The sequence below is a fragment of the Fragaria vesca genome, linkage group LG6 (assembly GCF_000184155.1).
Source record: "Fragaria vesca subsp. vesca linkage group LG6, FraVesHawaii_1.0, whole genome shotgun sequence".
NCBI classification, from domain to species: Eukaryota; Viridiplantae; Streptophyta; class Magnoliopsida; order Rosales; family Rosaceae; genus Fragaria; species Fragaria vesca.
In genome coordinates, this window is record NC_020496.1 from 19,077,563 (window position 1) to 19,083,347 (window position 5,785).

Here is a 5,785-nt window from a genome sequence, read left to right on the forward strand (position 1 = left end):
GTCGTAGTCTCGGTGAGACCGTATTGCGTGTGAACATGGGGTACAGGACACTTCAACTTACATCCCGATAAACTTATTTAAAGAATGGGTAGTGAGCCCGTAGAAGTATAAGCAACATAAACAGTAGATAATAGTGTAACACGTGACCAGTGTGCTAACACTTCAACCAACACCATAAAGCATAAAAGGTGTCCGCAAGTTGGTTGTATCTATCTACATAGTTTGATGTAAGAATAGAATGTTCACTTTTGTGTCATTTAGCGTAGGAGGGTCTCACTCCTAATTTAGCTAAAGAATAGGCTTTCAAAACGAGGAATGAGCATTGCAGGGGGTCAATGCGACATCGAGGGAAGGCCGGTGCACCTCAATTGCTTGAGGAATTGACCGGACGATCTCCAAGAAGTTGGAGTCGTGTTTGGGTGACGTCAATGTTCCCCGGGTCACCACCATGCTTCATGGTGATGCTAGATCTCAAATGTCTTCGTTTTGAGCGGAAAAATGGATGTCCATGAGAATTTCTCAAAATTTGGACCATTATATCTCTTCCAGGTTGACCAATTTGGTCAAACCAAAGCCTATATGAGTTAGTATCCCAAATATCATGTTTGGCGACAACATGAGATTCGATATTCGAATCATAGTGACATACAGTCCACTAGATTGACTCATGAATTTCTCCAAGATGCGCTTCAGTCCGCATTCATGAGAAGGTATACACAAAAGAATTCTTGTTCATTCTCATAATGTGTTTTCAAATGAAAACTATTAGCAGGAATGTCTTTAAAGCTCAATATGTTCGATTACCTCTCAATGCATAGAGGGTATCTGTGACATTGATCATGGTGCCATGAGGCATCAAGATTTAAGCTAAACCGCGTCCTTGAATGACCGGTATGATTCAATCATTGTAGTCATAGAAGCTTTACAAAGGCACAAAATCCAAAGATAGTTACCGGTTCCTTAGAATGTTGTGGATAGTTCCACTATCTGCGAAGCACTCAATGTCTCGATGAGACATATCTACAAGAAGGAGTAGATAGGCTAGTTAATAATTCCACTTGAACTATTTAGAAGGATTGAAAGAAACTACGAAAAGCTGCAATCCCGAGAGTGCATAAAAATTTCCGCGCAGAATGACCTTTGCGCACTAAAACAGCCATAACTTCCTCGTTAAAATAGATATGGACGAACCGCGAAAATTTCTAAAAACTAGACTCATAGAGCTTTCCAATGATATAAAGCTCACTGTCTGGTTCATCCTGAGCTGTTCACAAAGCTTAAACGAAGTTGACTGTCCAGAAGGGACAGATTGCTGTTTTTCGCAGAATTGGCATGTGCGAAGCTGTGAAGCTTGCAAGTGGCGTGTAGGCTTTTGCCTTAGCCACAAGTGACGTGTGTATGATCAAAACCAAGTCCTTTCGATCATTCTAAGGTCGTAAACTCCATGACTAGTTAGCAAAAGCTCCCTGACATGTGCGAAGAATTGGCATGTGCGAAGCTGTGAAGCTTGCAAGTGGCGTGTAGGCTTTTGCCTTAGCCACAAGTGACGTGTGTATGATCAAAACCAAGTCCTTTCGGTCATTCTAAGGTCGTAAACTCCATAACTAGTTAACAAAAGCTCCCTGACATGAACATAAACTAACTCAGAGGACCTAAAGGATTAGATCATGATGATAATTTTCCGGTTTTTGATAAGTCTTCAACGTCTTTTGCAAGACGACAATTGGTATAATAGCGTAGGGGGATCCAAAATCAAAAGCTTTTGGTAACTCCAAGTCAGTATGACCAGACATATCCGTGGAAGGTCGGTAGTGCGAGGCACACTTGAAACCACTATCTCCTTAATTTCGGACAATTTTAAGACATCACACTGAGCTTGGATGAGCCTAGTTGAACAATTGATGATGGAAAATCCGCTATAGGGTAGAAGACTTAACCGGAAACACGTGGGCGATCCTCTTTGAGGATGCAGTGCCATGAGTCACCTTCAAAAGAAGGGACAAAAATCCTCACAATATGCCATGTCTCTAAGGACGATGTAAGAATATACATCTTTTTTGTAAATCAATATGAACCATAAGAGGAGAATAGTTTCACTTCGAAAAAATTCCCAAGGCATTCATTATTGCTAATGTGAGTATATATCGAGGTCTCGAATAAACAAAGGACATCGATACGATGTCTTATTACATATAGCTTGGAAAGAAAATCAATGTCTAGTCAGTGACATCAAAGTCAGGGGTAGCTAGAGCTGTTGATTTTTCGTACTTTTTGTATGCATTCATAATTTGAAGGAGCTTGACAATCTTGAACCAGTGATCCGAAGATCCACAACGGTTGCATTATCTTGAGCTGACGTGAGTAGTTTTGACAAAATGGTGTCTAGATCGGGAGTGTCACTATTAGAGCCGGCGACACCTCCCCCTCTTTTCTAGACATTAGCACGATGTTTTCTGCCGTTGCCATAACCCATATTGTTGTCCCCACATTAGGGGATAATCATAAATAAATTTATCACATTAGCGTATATATACAATTCCCGTATATATGATCAAAATCAAGTCTCGTTGGTAATTCCAAACCAACTTGGAGGACCTAGAGAACTTGATGATGATCGAATCCGCTAAAGGTTATGGATCATAATGCCACAAAAGATCATCGACAATATGTAGTCAATTAAAGTGGTAAGCAATCAACTTGACTAATAACTCAACAAGTAGAGTTATATGGACGTTTCAAGAAACGCTCCATGAGTGCATTCCACAGTACTTTATGGTCATTACTTTTTGCACAGATTTCCATTGAATGCTTGTCGATGTGGCGCGTCAAAAACTTTAAGCGCAGGAGATGTGAAATCTCGGCATCTAGGCTTGTTAGCCTGGGGGTCAAAATATGTGGTTTAATCCTTTCCAGTGAAAGGTTCCATAGATACCAAGCGAAGATTCGCCTTAGGTATCGAGTACGTTAAAACTCAATGAGCAGAATGTTACGTTGCTCTTGCATACAAAACCAAGCTGTTATGAGACTCGATAGAGGTCACAAATAATGCTTTTAATGGTTTGTCCTTCGGATTGATCATACACAATCCGGAAAAAGCCGCGAATTGATCAAACACAATTCGGAAAAGGCCTCGGATTGATCAAACACAGTCCGGAGAAAGGTCGGGGTTGATCATACACAACCCGGACAAAGAAGCAAGAGTGATCAAACACACTATTGACCCGCAAATAAAATTCCGGGATTTTTGGTACCTGCACACACAAAATCCCAAGCATAGAATGGAGATGGAGAAGGGAGGAAATAATTTTATCCTCCCCGAGTTATTGAACTTGAAAAAGTTTAAGGTTTCAAAACATACCTTTCTGGTTTCTTTGGAAGACGAGCAATCTTGAAATCTTTGGTTTCTAGAGGCTGCCGAGAGGAGAAACAACGTTTTGCCTACTTATACTTCGAATTTGGGGCTGAAAATTTGACAGGAGGAGCAGCTCTGGATGGGGAAGCTGCTGTCAAAATTTCAGGTTGATCAGAGCAAGGGAAGGTGGCGAACCGGTGGTCGGTAGCGGTGGCGGTCTGGAATCTTCTGGCGGCCGGTTCGGAGACTTTCTGGCCGGTTCTCAGGGTGAGGCCGGCGGCGTTGGATCCGGGACGGAGAGAGCTTTCTGGGGATGTAACATTCTGGCAGAGGGCAGTCGGAATTTTGGTCGGAAATCGGGAAAAACAAGGCTGTCCGATTTTAGGGTTTGGAAAACAAATGGTGGGCTATTGGCTCTAGGGTTAGAACAAAGTGCTGATAACATGATGAAATATAAAGTGTAGAGAAAGAGAGATAGCAAGAGAATCATCATCTTATTTATTGATAAGAGCCCTTTATATAGGGAATTACACAATACCAATATGGTAAGGATATGAATACATAGATCTAGTTAAACTACATATCCTATTGGCATAAGGCCAATGCACACATAAAGAATATCTAGAAAGATACAGAATATGGTTTTCTTTCTCATCACATTCCTCATTTTAGAGAAAGTTTTGGAGAATTTGTTGGAGTAAAACAACTAAAATTCTCCCCAAAATTTAGAAATCCAAGAATATGGATTAACTCCAACAGCTTCCTTATAAATTTCTAAAATTGTTAGAGCAACTTCAACAGTTTCCTATAAATTCTCTACTATCAGTTCTTCCGTCTGCAATAGCTCCATAGCTCATCACATTGGAAACCATGGGTCGACCAACACGTTCTATTAGACGAAAGGGATTAAGATCATCGCCTTTTGTGATCTATGCAAACAAAAACAAAAACAAGAAACTCCTGAACACCATGGAAGATATCAAAACAATCATATTAGGGTCTTCGGGTTCTTTTTGTTCAGAGAGTGGGTTTAAAACTTCTTTCCCCTTCTTATATAGCAAATTATTGCCTTATTTAAGCAAAAATTAAAATATTTTCCTTTTTTGTATATGTTTTTATCTTTTCCATGTAGTTCATGTGTACGTTTTAAGTGCCATTGGCACCATTGAGCAAAAATTATAGATTAATTAAGAGAAATTACAATTTATTTACTTGTATGAAATTATATTTTGAAAAGTTTTACGCCCAGAAAGGTGAAACCACAAACCCCCCCCCCAAAATGATTTTAGCTAAATACATTAACGTTTGCTCTGATTCATGGGTCTCCTAAAATTTAAGGAATTTTGGGTTATGTCAGAGCCAAGTGATAGCATATGAAAAATGGCATATAAAGAAGTAGCTCGAAAGAACATTTTATCATGTATCTAGGATTCTAGGCCAGCCTTCACATGGTATACAATTCTGACTACAATTTAGCCAAATTCAATGCTAGCTTGTTTCTTTGCATATTTTTAGATTTGTGCTTCCCTTTTTAATCTGCAAAACCCCAAGTCTTCTAATCAGTTAAGCACTTCAGATGTGTAAAGTCTTCGACTACCCCATATACACATTAAAATCATATACAACTTAGTAGGGTTTGCTCAAAGTCCGCGGACATTCTCATCAACTGATAGCTCACATTTCTCTTCTGGAATTCAAGTGCCTTGAAGACCTCAGCTCTGTTGTTGGCTAATGTCTGAAAACAAACTGCATTATGGTTCAAGTACTACCATGATGATCAGGAAACTCAAGTCAAGGAGAAAGATATATAATTTTCATCAAACAAACAGTATAGAAAACTTCTCTAATGTCTAAAATCAATGAGTTCCACAAAACAGTGTCTCTTCCAAGCATATAACTCAAACAAGTCCCTTGCATCTTCAATTCTCCCATATTTACAATACACATTCAACAAAGAATTCATCAAAGACATATCAAACTCGATCTAAACCATACAATACACATTTATTGTCACATCCCGACCCTTATATTTTTACCTTGTTTACTAGCGTGATTATAATAAGAATTTTACCGTCTCGATCATTGAGTTAATAGTTTAAGTGGTCCCTAGAGGGGTTTCGGGGACGATTATGTGCGGAGGATTATTCGTAAGAGGAAAATATGACAACGGTAAAAATAGTAAATTTTAGCTTGTAAAATGTAATTTTTATTCGGGTATTATTTTTCGGGGTGTTTTTATTTTTGAGTTGGGTTGATAAGGTTGGACCGGTTGGGAGGCCCAACCCATTTTTTTCCTCTCTTTCTCTTCTTCTCTCTTTTCTCTTCCTTCTCTCTCCCGTGCTCTCTCCCCGCCGGATCGTCCAGCCGCCAGCTGCCGCCGTCCGGCCAGCCACCGGCCGCCGCTCCACCCCAGTTCGGACCCCCATCTCCTCC